The following is a 12,771-nucleotide window of genomic DNA, read 5'->3' as shown; positions in this document are numbered from 1 at the left end:
TGCTCTCCAAGAATTCAATTCATACTCCCACCAACAATAAATGAAAGGAGTTGCTTTTCTGTGCCCTTTCTAATATCTGAAGTACCAATATTTGGGCTTCAATACGTTGTATTTTTTCTAATGACATCTCATTTTTGTTTTAATTTGCATGTTCTTGGCTACCGATGACCTCAAGTCCTATTCACGTTTGCATCCCTAATACCTAGCAGAGTCACGGACATGCAATCAATACCGGTAAGCATTTTTATAAGGTTTTCCAAATGCAACAGCAATGGCAAAAACCACTTACTATATGATATGTTAGGAGGTATGCTAGGCACTTTATATGAATTCCTCATTAATTCCCTCAACTCAATTATTTTTCCTTCCTATTTTATAATGAAAAAAACTGAAGCCCTGCAAAATTAAATAAATTTCACAAGGTCAAGATAATCAGACACTACAAATTCCAGCCCAGGTTGGACTCCAGAAACTGAGTCACATTTCACCTCATCACCCCCAAATCTTGGTTGAGCACCTGCTCTCTGCAAGAAGCTGCGGGGGGGGAGGGGGGCCTCAGTTCATTAATGCTGTGCCCACTCCAAGCATAACTAGAAGGGCCTGGCGTAAGTACTGAGCATCAGCATACAGTGGAAGTTACCACACAGCAGAGAGCTCACAGCCACCAAATGCTCTCTCCCCATGCACACTTGCTACTCACTGTAATTCCTGACGATGAGAAGGCAGCGCTCCATCCCTATCTGACAGATGTCTGAGTCTCAGAGAGGTTGTGAGCTGTCCAAGAACAGTAGTAGGAGATGCCAACTGTCTGTGGAGCGGCCTAGGGCGGGAAAACATTTGGAGTAGCTGAGGGAGGTCCCTGTAGGCTGAGCAAGCAAGGAAGGTTCTGGAAGAACTTGACAGAGGCCTAGAATACGGGTAGGCTTATGAGGGGACATGGAACACAAAGAATCAGTTTGAGGCTTCCAAATGCCAACATCAAAAAGGGGGGAGTATTGGTTCAGATTCATGAAGGTGCTTTGTTCTTCTCTATGGTAGGAGCTATAATCCCTCTTTCCTCCACTACCACTAAAGTCTCTGGACACATCCTGAGATCTTGCCCTCAAGAACCCTCATTGATTTATTTATAATATAATATAATATAATATAATATAATATAATATAATATAATATAAATTTTTTGTCAAATTGGCTTCCATACAACACCCAGTGCTCATCCCAACATGTGCCCTCCCCAATGCCTGTCACCCATTTTCCCTCTCGCCCACTCCCCCCATCCACCCTCAGTGTGTTCTCTGTATTTAAGAGTCTCTTGTGGTTTGCCTCCCTCCCTCTCTGCTTGTATCAATTTTTCCCCTTCTCTTCCCCCATGGACTTCTGTTCAGTTTCTCAAGATCCACATAGGAGTGAAAACATATGATACCTGTCCTTCTCTGACTGACTTATTTCACTCAGCATAATATCCTCCAGTTCCATCCATGTTGCTGCAAATGGCATGATTTCATTCTTTCTCATTGCCAAGTAGTAGCCCATTGTGTATATAAACCACATCTTCTTTATCCATTCATCCGTTGATGGACAGTTAGGCTCTGTCCACAATTTGGCTATTGTTGAAAGCGCTGCTGTAAACATTGGGGTACATGTGCCTCTATGCATCAGCACTCCTGTATCCCTTGGGTAAATTCCTAGCCGTGCTATTACTGGGTCATAGGGTAGATCTATTTTTAGTTTTTTGAGGAAACTCCACACTGTTTTCCAGAGAAGAACCCTTATTTTAAAAGGTTGGCATTTGAGCCATAAGAGGGCAACATGGGACCTGAGGCATACTGCTTTGGCTCTGCTTTGGCTTTGGGTCTCTTTCTCTGATGACACTAATCATGGAGTCCCACTGGGGCCTGTCACCCCCCTTTATAAATTCCATCAGAGTAGGGACCAAATATTCTTCGTACCTCCCCGCCCCATCCTGACTCTCTCTGCCTACAGGATCCAGCATCACTGCTACCAACACATGCACAGCACTGCATAGTCACAGGCTTGCTCTCTAGCCAGGAGTGGATATTATTTACCTGATACCGGGAACTTTTACCATATGAGGGACCAGCTACTAAAAAATTAGTATAGAGTAACTCACAAAAACGAGGTGAAAATGAATAATGATTCGGAATTGGAAATAAATTATTCCAAATTGCCAAGTTTTACAAGCAGACGAATACGATAACTATCACAAGATCTAGAAAGCAACATAACCATCTGCCTGATACACCCCAACAATCTTTTTTTCTACATTTTGTGGCTGCATGCTGTCTGATCCTCCTTTCTTTTGACAATGGTTGGCTACACCTATTCATATAAAGACCAAAAAAAAGCTAATGCAATCTCTCTTCCAGCAGGACTAATTAATTTTTTTATTAGTAGTAGTTGGGGCGCATAGAACATAGGACTTTATACACAGACATACTTGCTGATTTGATATTCCTGCAGATTAGTATTCTACAAATACAGTTATTCTGCGAAATTCCACTTCACGTGATTCTCATCAAAGTAGAGTGAATTTAAAATTAGACTATATTCTCAACAGGAAAACTTCCCATTTGGTCACTGAATGAAAACCGGACATCCCACTTAGAGTTTTACACATCTCATGACTGGAAGAATTTCCCACAGCTTCCGGCTCTTTCCATTTCATGTCTGGTTTCTCCTGTGCCACTCACACAGGTCTGATGCCTGCTGCCACGGAATGTGTTCATACTGCATTATGACCTCTGACCCCACACCTTTGTGTTCTGATCCCAGTTGAGTCAGCATGGGAACCCAAGGAGGGTCACTGGAAGCCCTGACCACCCCCCCCCAGGGCAAGCAGCAGTAATTTATCCCTGAAAGTGACCAGGATCATGTCAATATATCCCACTGAGCACAGCAAAAGCATCCCCCAAATCAGTCTACTTTGGCCAATCCCACAAAAGCCTGCCGCCACTCCATCCCCGCTCCCGACCTGAGGAGAAGAGATGAAACGGAAACCAGGGTGGAGTAAAATGATGGTCTTAACCAGTTACAGGTATAATATCTTACTTTTGTAAACTTTACAGAAAGACCTGATCATGTGACCATAGGGTGAGGGGCCCTGAAGCTTCCTCTTCATTGGCCTCTTGGTAAACCCACCTCTGCTATGGCACCTGGTTCCACGGAAAACGTGAGTAAACCTTTGTAGTAATAACCGACCTCTTGTGAAAACAGAAATAGTGGAAGCAGAAGACCTAAATTTGAATACAGACCCTGACTCTGACTAGCCAGGTGTCTGCCTTAGCCAGGGCAGGCGACTTATCTTTGTTGAAACTTAAGTTTCCTAATCTATAAAATGGGAACAATAGTACCAGTCCAAGGAGCCCTTGCACAGCGCAATGAGAGCGCCAAGCACACAGTGGGCATGCTCACTTTGCAATAGTTGCATATTGAACGAACAGGTTGAAAAGGGACAATCAGGAGGCAAGTCTCGGCTTCCTGTGCTAACAACCTCTTAAGTGCCTTCAGCTCAGAAGCGTTCTATGATTCAAAATCCCCATAGAAATAAGCCGGGGAAGGATTTAAAGAAATGGTTACATATGATTTTTCACAGGCTAATCTGTGGCTCCATGTGGGTCAAAGAAGATTAAGGGCTCCTGGAAATTCAAAGGCTGATTACTTCAAATCCCATCCCAGGAGTCAAGGGGATGCAGTCCAGCTCAATATTCTGTGCACAAGCCAGAATTTTTAAGAGAAGCATTTCAGGGGAAGCTAACATAAGGTGAAGGGTTTCCAGAAAGCTGTGACTTAAAAAAAAAAAAAAAAAAAAAAAAAAAAAAAAACCTCCACTGAAGCAGAGAGCTGCTCACGGCCTCCACACCACACCCAATCAATCGGTTCCCTCTCTGAGCCTGTGGCCAGGTCCCAACTCCAGCTCAGGTGCCCCTGCTACTGAAAACCAATCTCTCCCTGCAGCCTCTGAGGCCCCAGGGAAGGCAGAAAGGGCCACCCTGGAAGCCAATCATGTCCTGACTTCGTCACTTCCTACCCAGCTCCTCCTCTAAGCTCTGCCAAAGGTGAGGAGGTAAGGATGTGCTGCCCGTAGAATGGGGAACAAATTAAATGGCAGTTTCAATCTTGTAATGGTCAGGCAGGTGGTGACGTGAGTAATGCCTCGTCAAGAAGGTGATCCACCTTCTCTGTCTCTGGGGAGGAGGGTAGATCCGCAGAGAGGGACAGAGGGGAGTGGCGAACAAGCAATCAGGGAGGGCCTAACCAGCGGGTAGGCATCACTCAGCTGCCCTGCAGGCTGGCCCACCTCAAGGCTTCTGGAAGACTCCCTGGAGCTTGAAGTACCTATAAGGAGAGAAATCTGATAGCCGAGAGGGGGCTCGACAACTCCTTCCCCAGGGCACAGTTCTACTCATCACCAGCATTTCCTGCTGGCCCACCGTGAGTCGGACACATTCCTTATCTCACTGAATCCTCAACGCAGTCCAACAAGCATGACCACAGGTGGGAAAATGGAGGCTCAAAGAAGATAGCAAGACTGGTCCAGAGCTCCACAGAGCCCAAATTCACAATCAGGAAAGGATCTCTGATGGGTCTAAGGTGGCAAATTGGCTTGTTTGGTTAAGCAAGTCTTTGCCCAGTCTTAAGCATGCGCCCATGTATGGCCTTGAACCCTAAGAGGCTCTGAGGAAGGGCAAAACTTCTTGGAAAATTGGTCAGAACCAGCAAAAAACAGCGTGATGGTGAAGTTGTGCTGGCCAGACTCAGCAAACAGACCTGTACTCACAACAACCAGCCAATCTTCAACTATCACCTGAAGGTTTGTATAAACCCACCATCCACGCTTCCTTCTCAAGCTCTGAGTTGCTGCCTTTATAAGCCCCACCTTTGCCTTTGACCTGGGAGACTGTCCACAGGGCCACTCCCCGCCAGACCTCCCCTCTACTAATCAGTCCTAGGTCTCACAGCTGTCCCTGGTCATTCTTTGAGGTTGAGTCCAAAGATCTCTATCCCGTGGTGCCTCATCCCTCTGAGGGTGATGCTGGTCTGCTTTGCCTGGAGGTAAATTCAGCTTAATACTCACAGGTCTCAAATTCTGCTTCTCTTTCATCAGTGGGTTTTCCTTGAACTACTGCCTAATTAAGCTTTCCTCTCCAGGCTTAATCCCCTCCAATCTAACCTACGATCCCTGGCAGATTAAATGTACCAAAGCTTAGCTTTGATCGTGTCAGCTTCTCCCCAGAACCCTTCCACGGAAGTCCCCTTTGAATCAGGTCGGACTCCCAAAATCAGTATTCACATCACTGTGTTCAAGCAGAGCGGAACTGCCTAATGTTCCTTGAGCAGAGAGCATACCTCACGCTGTTGAGATGCTCTGCTCCACACACGTGGTCTCACCATGATGGCACTCCAGGCCTGGGTGAAGCTAGAGAGGCCTTTCTGGAGGAAGGCATTGCCGAGTCTCCGTGGTAGGAGTTTCAGGAACCTCCTCAGGAATCAAAGAAGTAGACGGGTACCCATGCGGACATCTGGGTCTGTCTCTGGGGGAAGCAGAAACCACATACAGGGCAAATAACTGAGATCCAGGAGCATTCTTGCTCTCCCACATTTGTTCTCTGTGTCTGTGTTCTTTTCCCGTAAAAACCCTTTCAACAAAAGTAGCGACAGGGCAGGGGGGCCAGAGGGATGATGTGTCAGTATCCCCCTTGTAGGAGGTGGAGGAATCCCCAAGGGAGGCGGTGGTGTTAGGGGAGATCATCATGAAGATGTGCCTGCTGGTCCACCCATGAGGTGGACCTAGGCCATCGGAGGCTCCTCATCTCCCCTATCCTCAAGGCTGTACCAAGGACACAGCCTTGAGAGAGTGATGTGGTGCTGAGACCATCTAGGTGACATACATGACTGAACCCAGCTAAAGTCTTGATATAAACTGCTAGGCTTTGGTGGGCAGGTGCACAGCCCTACTCACCTTACAGCGCCCAAGCCAAGCCTCAAATATAAGTTCCCTTGCTTCTTAAATCTGACCCCTCTCCATCTGGAGTGGCCACCTCCTTCTTTCTTCTCTCTGCTCTCAGAGCCCTCAGGCGGGTTACAGGTTATTCCTGGGAAGCTCCCAAAACCGACAAGTAGCTGTTGAAAGGGGAATAAACCAGGGTGAATGGCTCGGGTGAGCCAGAAGGGAAGGCGTCTGGGACAGGGAGATGTCCTAGTGGCTGAGACATGGGAGGGGCGTCCGGATCTGGTAATTCGTTCAGGACAGCAGCGGTCAGTATTCTTTGACTGTACACCAGATGAAGGAACAACTGAATCGTGACCAGAGGAAGAAATCCTCTGCTGCCCAGCACCTGCCCAATGGTAGACCTGTGCAAACAATGAGCGTGGCACATTGGTGCCCTTGGTGCCCCTGCACCATCATGATGGTGAGAAGCATTGATGACATTTCTTCCGAGGGCGCTACCAGCATCAATGTGCTATACCTTTTTCTTTCTTTCTTTCTTTCTTTCTTTCTTTCTTTCTTTCTTTCTTTCTTTCTTTCTTCCTTGGACTATCTCACCATATGCACAGATTTCTTTCTTTCTTTCTTTCTTTCTTTCTTTCTTTCTTTCTTTCTTTCTTTCTTTCTTCCTTCCTTCCTTCCTTCCTTCCTTCCTTCCTTCCTTCCTTCCTTCAGTACTAAATAGAAATAAGCCCTGGGAAGGTGGGATCATTTTCAGGGCTGAAAGCACACGTTGCAAAGTAGGCTTTGAAACAGACTCTATTTTAGTGACTGAAAGTGAAGTGAGAAACGAAGGTGATTTGTGTTTGTGCTTCGTATGTTTCTCTATTTGCTTTAAACATGGACAGTATTTAATAGCACATGCAGCTTCTAAATCCTCCTGATATTTTTGGAGCTGAGAATTGCTGGAGGCCTAAGCATAAAAACTTTGTCCAAATTGGTTCCTTTGGTAAGAAGAGGAATAACAAGGAAGGGAGGGGACCCTCAGAGGCTGGTGGCCTTTTCTCTGCATTCTTGTTGGTCTCGAAAAGGGTAATTACCATCCTCAGGGTGAGAAAAGGCAGAAGAGACAACGTCATGCACCAGCTGGAGCTGAGTGCAGCATTAGTGACCGCTGGGCAGTTTGGTTCCTCTCTATGATTACACAGGGTGTTGATGAGAATAGAAGAAAGCAGAGTGTGTGGAGAGAGGAGCAGAGAAACAAAATCACTCCAGGAAATCGGGAGAAATAAGTGACATGAGCAGCAATCAGGCTAATGACCAGGGAAAAAAGGAGAAGGAAGGAAGTACAACTTTCACAGGGAAGCTGTTGGCACTGGTCTCATTTGCGTCTCTTCCGAAGGGATGACCCAGGATGAAACCAACTTAACGCCACTCACCAATGCGCTGCGTGTTCTCCAAGGAGAGGAGCCCCGAGGGGCTGTGACCTTGACCGCACCCCCTGCCTCACCAGAAGTCATCCCACACCAGGTCCAAGAGAAGCCAGATACCCACAGGAACTCTGGCCTCCTGCCTGATAGCAGTCAAATCAGTAAGTGGAAGAGATTCTGGAATCTTCCTGTGTCAATTAATAATTAAATTTGGCAAACCATAACCGAAGGCTTAACCCAGAAGCCAGCAGTCTTTGTCAGAAAAGGGCCAGAGAGTAAATATTTCAAGGCCACACGGTTTCTGTGTCAGCTGCTCAACTCTGCCATCATGGCATGAAAGCAGCCAAGACAATACATAAACAAACAGGTGTGGCTGTGTTCCAATAAAACTTTATTTACAAAAACAGGCGGCAAGCCAGATGTGATCCACAAGCTGTCGTTTGCCAACCCCTGAGTTCAGTGATAATAACGAATCCTATTTGACAGCACTTTACCATCTAGGCAGCGTCCTTGCCTCCTCACTGGCTCATCTCGGTAAGTTGTAAAGAGGCAGAGTAGGGATTGCTAGACTCATCTGACACACAAGGAGCTTGAGGTTCACAGAAACCAGTGCAGGGCACAAGGTCCCACAGTCTAGAGCTTTCTCAAAGTCAGATGTTAGCATAGCACGCACTGCCAAGGGCCTATGACCTACAGGATAAGTCCTACCTTTCTTGGCTCAGGCCACAGGGGTCCCCCGGCTCTGGCCTCTGCCTCTCCATCCTCCACCCTTTGTTGAGATCTCCTAAACCCCAGCAACTTCAAACAGTATGGCATGCCCCCAAGTCATCGCCCTGTGGCAGTCCCCTGGGCCTTTGCACATCCTGCCCCTGACACATGAAAGCCCAGCTCCACTCTCCACCCCTTACTCCAGGAGTTCTTAGGCAGGCCGATGTGCTATCTAGAGAGGACCCAAGAATTCCCCCAAGAGTGACAAAACCTGCCTTCTCATTCTAGTTCTGCAAGGGGGTACATGGCCCTCTACTGGTGAGCCAGCCCTCCAGCACTCAGCTCAAGGTCTCTGCCAGAGGATGCCTCTGACCCCATCCCACAGGGCACCAGGGCTCCTGCTCACATCTGGGTGATGATCAAAGCCCTCTGCACCCCCAAGTGTCAAGTCTTACTGTTCATCACCTGCAAACTTGGGTGTTCAGGCAGAGACCCCCATGTCCACCTGTGTCCCCAGCACAAGGCTGAGGGTCTGGGACGGAGCCAACCATAGTGAATGGTGGTTGACTGGATGGATAGAAGAATGAACCAGAGGACAAGGGTCACAGATGAGGAAATGGAAAAATTCTCACACAGACCATTTCTAATAAAGGGTGAGGCTGAACAGAGGGAAAAATTTTAAATTTCTGGAGTACTTGGGTGTCCTGGTTGGATGAGCAAATGACTCTTGATTTCGGCTCAGGTCATGATCTCACTGTTCGTGAGATGGAACCCTGTGTCGAGCTATGCGCTGACAGCAAAGGAGGCTGCTTGGGCTTCTCTTTCTCCCCCTCTCTCTGCCCCTCTCCTGTTTGCGTGCATGTGCTCTCTTTCTCTCAAAATAAAAAAACATTTAAAAAAATTAAAAATTTCCTTTGCTACGACATAAAATTTAGACAATTCCCCAGTGGTGTTTCCGATGACTTAGATTCCAAATAATAAAATGAGCATTCTATGAGACTGCCTGTTAATATGCTGATGTTGCATGATTTGTAGATAAGGAAGGGGGAGGGGGGAAGGTCTGTGCATGGTTGAGTCCCCACATTGATGAAGAATCGGTGACAGCTGACTTGACAATAAACTCCCGCTCCGAACCCCCGCAGTCCAATTATTTCAGCTATATTCAAGCCTATTGGTGCTACACATGCAGAAGAATGAACAGCAAAACTGTATTAATGAGGTTCTTCATAAGATAGAAAAATAAATGCAATGTGCAGCAAAACATACTAACAGGGGGCTCAGTGGAGTATAGAATTAAGATTTCACAAAATAACTACAAAGGCAGGGTTCATTTCTGGTGTGGCCAGGGAGAATATGGAGGGGAAAAAAATTAACCTAGGAGTCAGAGCACAAGCCTTTGTCCTGACTCCCCATCTCTAGCAAATGACTTTACTTACATAAGACTCAGATTTCTTCATCTGCACAATGTGGGTAATGATCAATGCCCTGCTCACCTCACAGAGTTGTGAGGGTTTTAACAAGATGACCTCATTTTCTGAACTACAGATAGCTATAAAGAGGCAAGGTGTTACCCAATGGCCCAGGCTTGCTTCTATTCAACCTAGCAATTACCTTCACTGAAGGACAGCAGGATGCTTCCCGTACGAGAAGAATTTGGCCCATGTTTTGCTTTCAACACTGAGACTTCTGTTGGAAATGAAACCTAAATGCACTGGCTAGCACCAAAACATAATTGGGGAAAGGCTAGCATGCCACAGTGAAATGCCACATGTTAACAGGAGCTCCCAAAAGGATGATGTATCGAAATCAGATTTCAAAAGAAAGAACCCATTCTGCTCAGTTAGCAAAGACTGATCAATTCCTAAATATGATCTCCCAAAATAAATATCAAAGTCTCAACCATGTATTTTCCAGCTTTCCAGAAGCATTCCAATTAGACAAATCGATCCAGGCAGCGTTAATTGACCAGCCCCACTGGGTCAGACCCTGTGCTGAGACTTGAAAATACAATATGCTCCACTCTTGAGCTCCTAGGCGAACAGCAAACCGGTCAGGAAGAGAAAGTATTCTGGAATGGCGTGACAGGAGCTAATGCTGAGGAAGCACAGAGAGGGAACCCATTCTCTGCACATGTGTGGGCAGTCATCCTAACCACCAGGAACACCGATCCACTGGAGTGTCCCCACTGTGCTTTGTTTATCTGAGATCATGGAAAGGTGCTACCCACACCCCCACTCAAAAATGCCCTTCCTGGCATCAGATGCAAGGGCCTAAAACCCATTACTGGATTTCAGATAAAAAATATTGCCATTTCTAATCTTTTCAAATCCCTGCTGGTCTTGGGCTGGGGAAGAGAGGATTGTTTCTCTTTTTTGTAACGTGAATTCTAGTTAGTTAATATACAGTGCCATATTGGTTTCAGGAGTAGAATTCAGTGATTCATCATGTACTGTTTCAAGAGAACTCCAAGTGCATAATCTCAGCCAATCCTCATTGCACTAGAGTGAGATAGGCTACATTAACCCAGTTAGAGAGGAAGGCACTGAAGCTCAGAAGCGTTAAGCAGCTTTCCCAATGTGGCACAGCCAGCAAATCCTGAATCCTCCCCTCTCGAGTCTCTTCAAATACTGCACACCTCAAGCATCACAGATTCCATTCCATCCTGGGACTCCCCCCCCCCCACTCTTTAGGGTGAAGGAAGTACAGGTGAAGCAAGTGCCCTTCTATTCCTAAACTGCTGATGTTTATGTCAGAAGTAGGTGTTAAGTTTTGCCAAATGCTTTTCATGTCTCTGTTTATATGATCATATATTTTTTCTTCTGTCGTCTCTTAGTAAATTAGTCGGACTCGAAGTGTTAAGCCAACTTTGCATTCTTGACACGATTTCCACTTGGTGGAAGACTGATTTACTAAAATTTTCTTGAGGGCTGTTGCATCTATGTTCACAAGGATTATTGGTTCTATTTTCCTGCAATGTCTTTGGCTTTAGTAGTAGAGTGATGCTGACAAGGAGCTCGGCGGAGTATAGAATAGAAGACAAAGTCCCTTCTATTTTCTGGAAGAATTTGTAGAGAACTGACATTATTTCTTCCTTGAATGTTTGGTATCATTCACTAGTGAAACCATTTGGACCTTTAGCATATTAATCATAGTTCTCCCTACAATTCCTCATCAAATAGTCTCTCCTTCTGTGCGGTATCTGTGTTGGATTCTGACGGTTGCTCTGTTTCTTGGGAGCATGTTGCTTTTTCTTGCCTTCTCTTGCCTTTTCACATACCTCATGATCCTTTGTTGAAACCAAGATATGAGCGCAGGACAGGACAGACTGAGGTAAATCATTGTACGTCTAGAAAAGGACACACCTTTCCTTTGGCTGGGGCTCTCATGTGAGGGTTTGCGTTAATCCAGTCAGGTGCGGGCTGGGCTGGAGCTTTGTCATTGCGTCTGTCTTGATGCTGAGTTTTGGTCTCCCCGTTATGCTGTGTTTCAGAAAGGCTCTCTTTCCATACTCTTGGTCCTCTCCTGTCCCTCCCCAACAGTACCCTGCTGTCATTTGTTACTGAAATCTTAGGTTGGTGGGAGGGATGGGGGTGGGCAGACCCATCTCAGTAGTTATGATTAGCCTGTACTCAGGCCTGGGTTCCTGGAGTGTGGCCTTCCAGGAGCCCCTGCCTCCTCCCTTCTGCAGTTGTGGGCTCCACACTGGATCCTTCCCTTCCCTGAGGACGAGCAGAATGGCCTTGCTTGGGGCCCCAGATTAGGGCTGTGACTCTGCAGCAGACATGGAGGGAAGGGTGGGGCCCAGTTCCTGGCCCCTCCCACATGGCTGCCGTTTCTTTCCTTCACACCTTGTGCCCGAGTCCCTCATACAATAGTCGGGGTTCACAGGGCTGTGGGAAAAGCCTGCAAGTGGGTCTAGACCCCTAGTGTCAGCAGCCCCAGAGGCTTGGCTCTGTCCCTCCAGGGCATGCCCAGCCCTCACCAGTGTGTCGGCTGCTCTTGGCCAGCTCATCTTGCTCATGGGGCGCCTGCCCCACGGGGGATATGTTCTCACACCTCCCCCCGCCCCCGAGGCACAGCCTCTTCTTGGATTTCCCCCAAGTCGCTACCCTCCATGACCTCGGTCAGCTCTCCACTGGGTTCAAAAGCAGTCATGAGTTTGAAGGAGGCCCAGCTGTCTCTCACTGCAAGGGCGGTAGCAATACTCTGCCCCCTCTCTCCATCCTGGGATAGAGGCCAGATTCAGTATCCTTCTACGGCTAATCTTTATTTTAGTTCTAAGGTTTAATTTGAATGAGCTGAAAACCTACCTTCACTGAAATGTCTTATTCCAGTTCACACAAATCGTAAAACTTAAAAAAAAAAAAAAAACAACTTTAAAAACTATCATCATATGTCTAACTCAGAGAAATATCTTTTAAGCACGGTACTCACATAATTACAGAACTGGGGGGGGGGGGCGGGATGGATGATCACTTAGACCCAAAAAACAAACTCTGAACATTCTGTATTCTTTAGGCTCCTGAAGCAATTAAAATGAGAATCATTTGAAGGCGGACAGAAAGCAAGTTTCCTTTCTGGAATAACAAGAAGGTGGTGCTCCTGCGTGGAAATAGAAAAAGCGTTCTATTTTTATTTATTTTATTGTTTGCCCCTCTAATACTGGCAGTGGCTTTATTTTTAGTT

General features: G+C 46.6%; 1 long non-coding RNA gene across 2 annotated transcripts in view; it reads right to left on the bottom strand.

Moving 5' to 3' along the window:
- LOC122237437 overlaps positions 1-12,771 on the bottom strand; it is a 75,693-nt gene that overhangs the window by 25,930 nt on the left and 36,992 nt on the right. For both annotated transcript variants that reach the window (XR_006216007.1, XR_006216006.1), the window contains 3 exons: positions 5,981-6,141; positions 5,368-5,552; positions 701-820 (listed from right to left, as the gene is read on the bottom strand). This is a non-coding gene — a long non-coding RNA (uncharacterized LOC122237437). The remainder of the gene's footprint in view (positions 1-700; positions 821-5,367; positions 5,553-5,980; positions 6,142-12,771) is intronic.

The sequence above is a fragment of the Panthera tigris genome, chromosome A3 (genome assembly GCF_018350195.1).
Source record: "Panthera tigris isolate Pti1 chromosome A3, P.tigris_Pti1_mat1.1, whole genome shotgun sequence".
NCBI lineage: Eukaryota > Metazoa > Chordata > Mammalia > Carnivora > Felidae > Panthera > Panthera tigris.
This window is presented reverse-complemented; position numbering and strand designations above follow the sequence as displayed.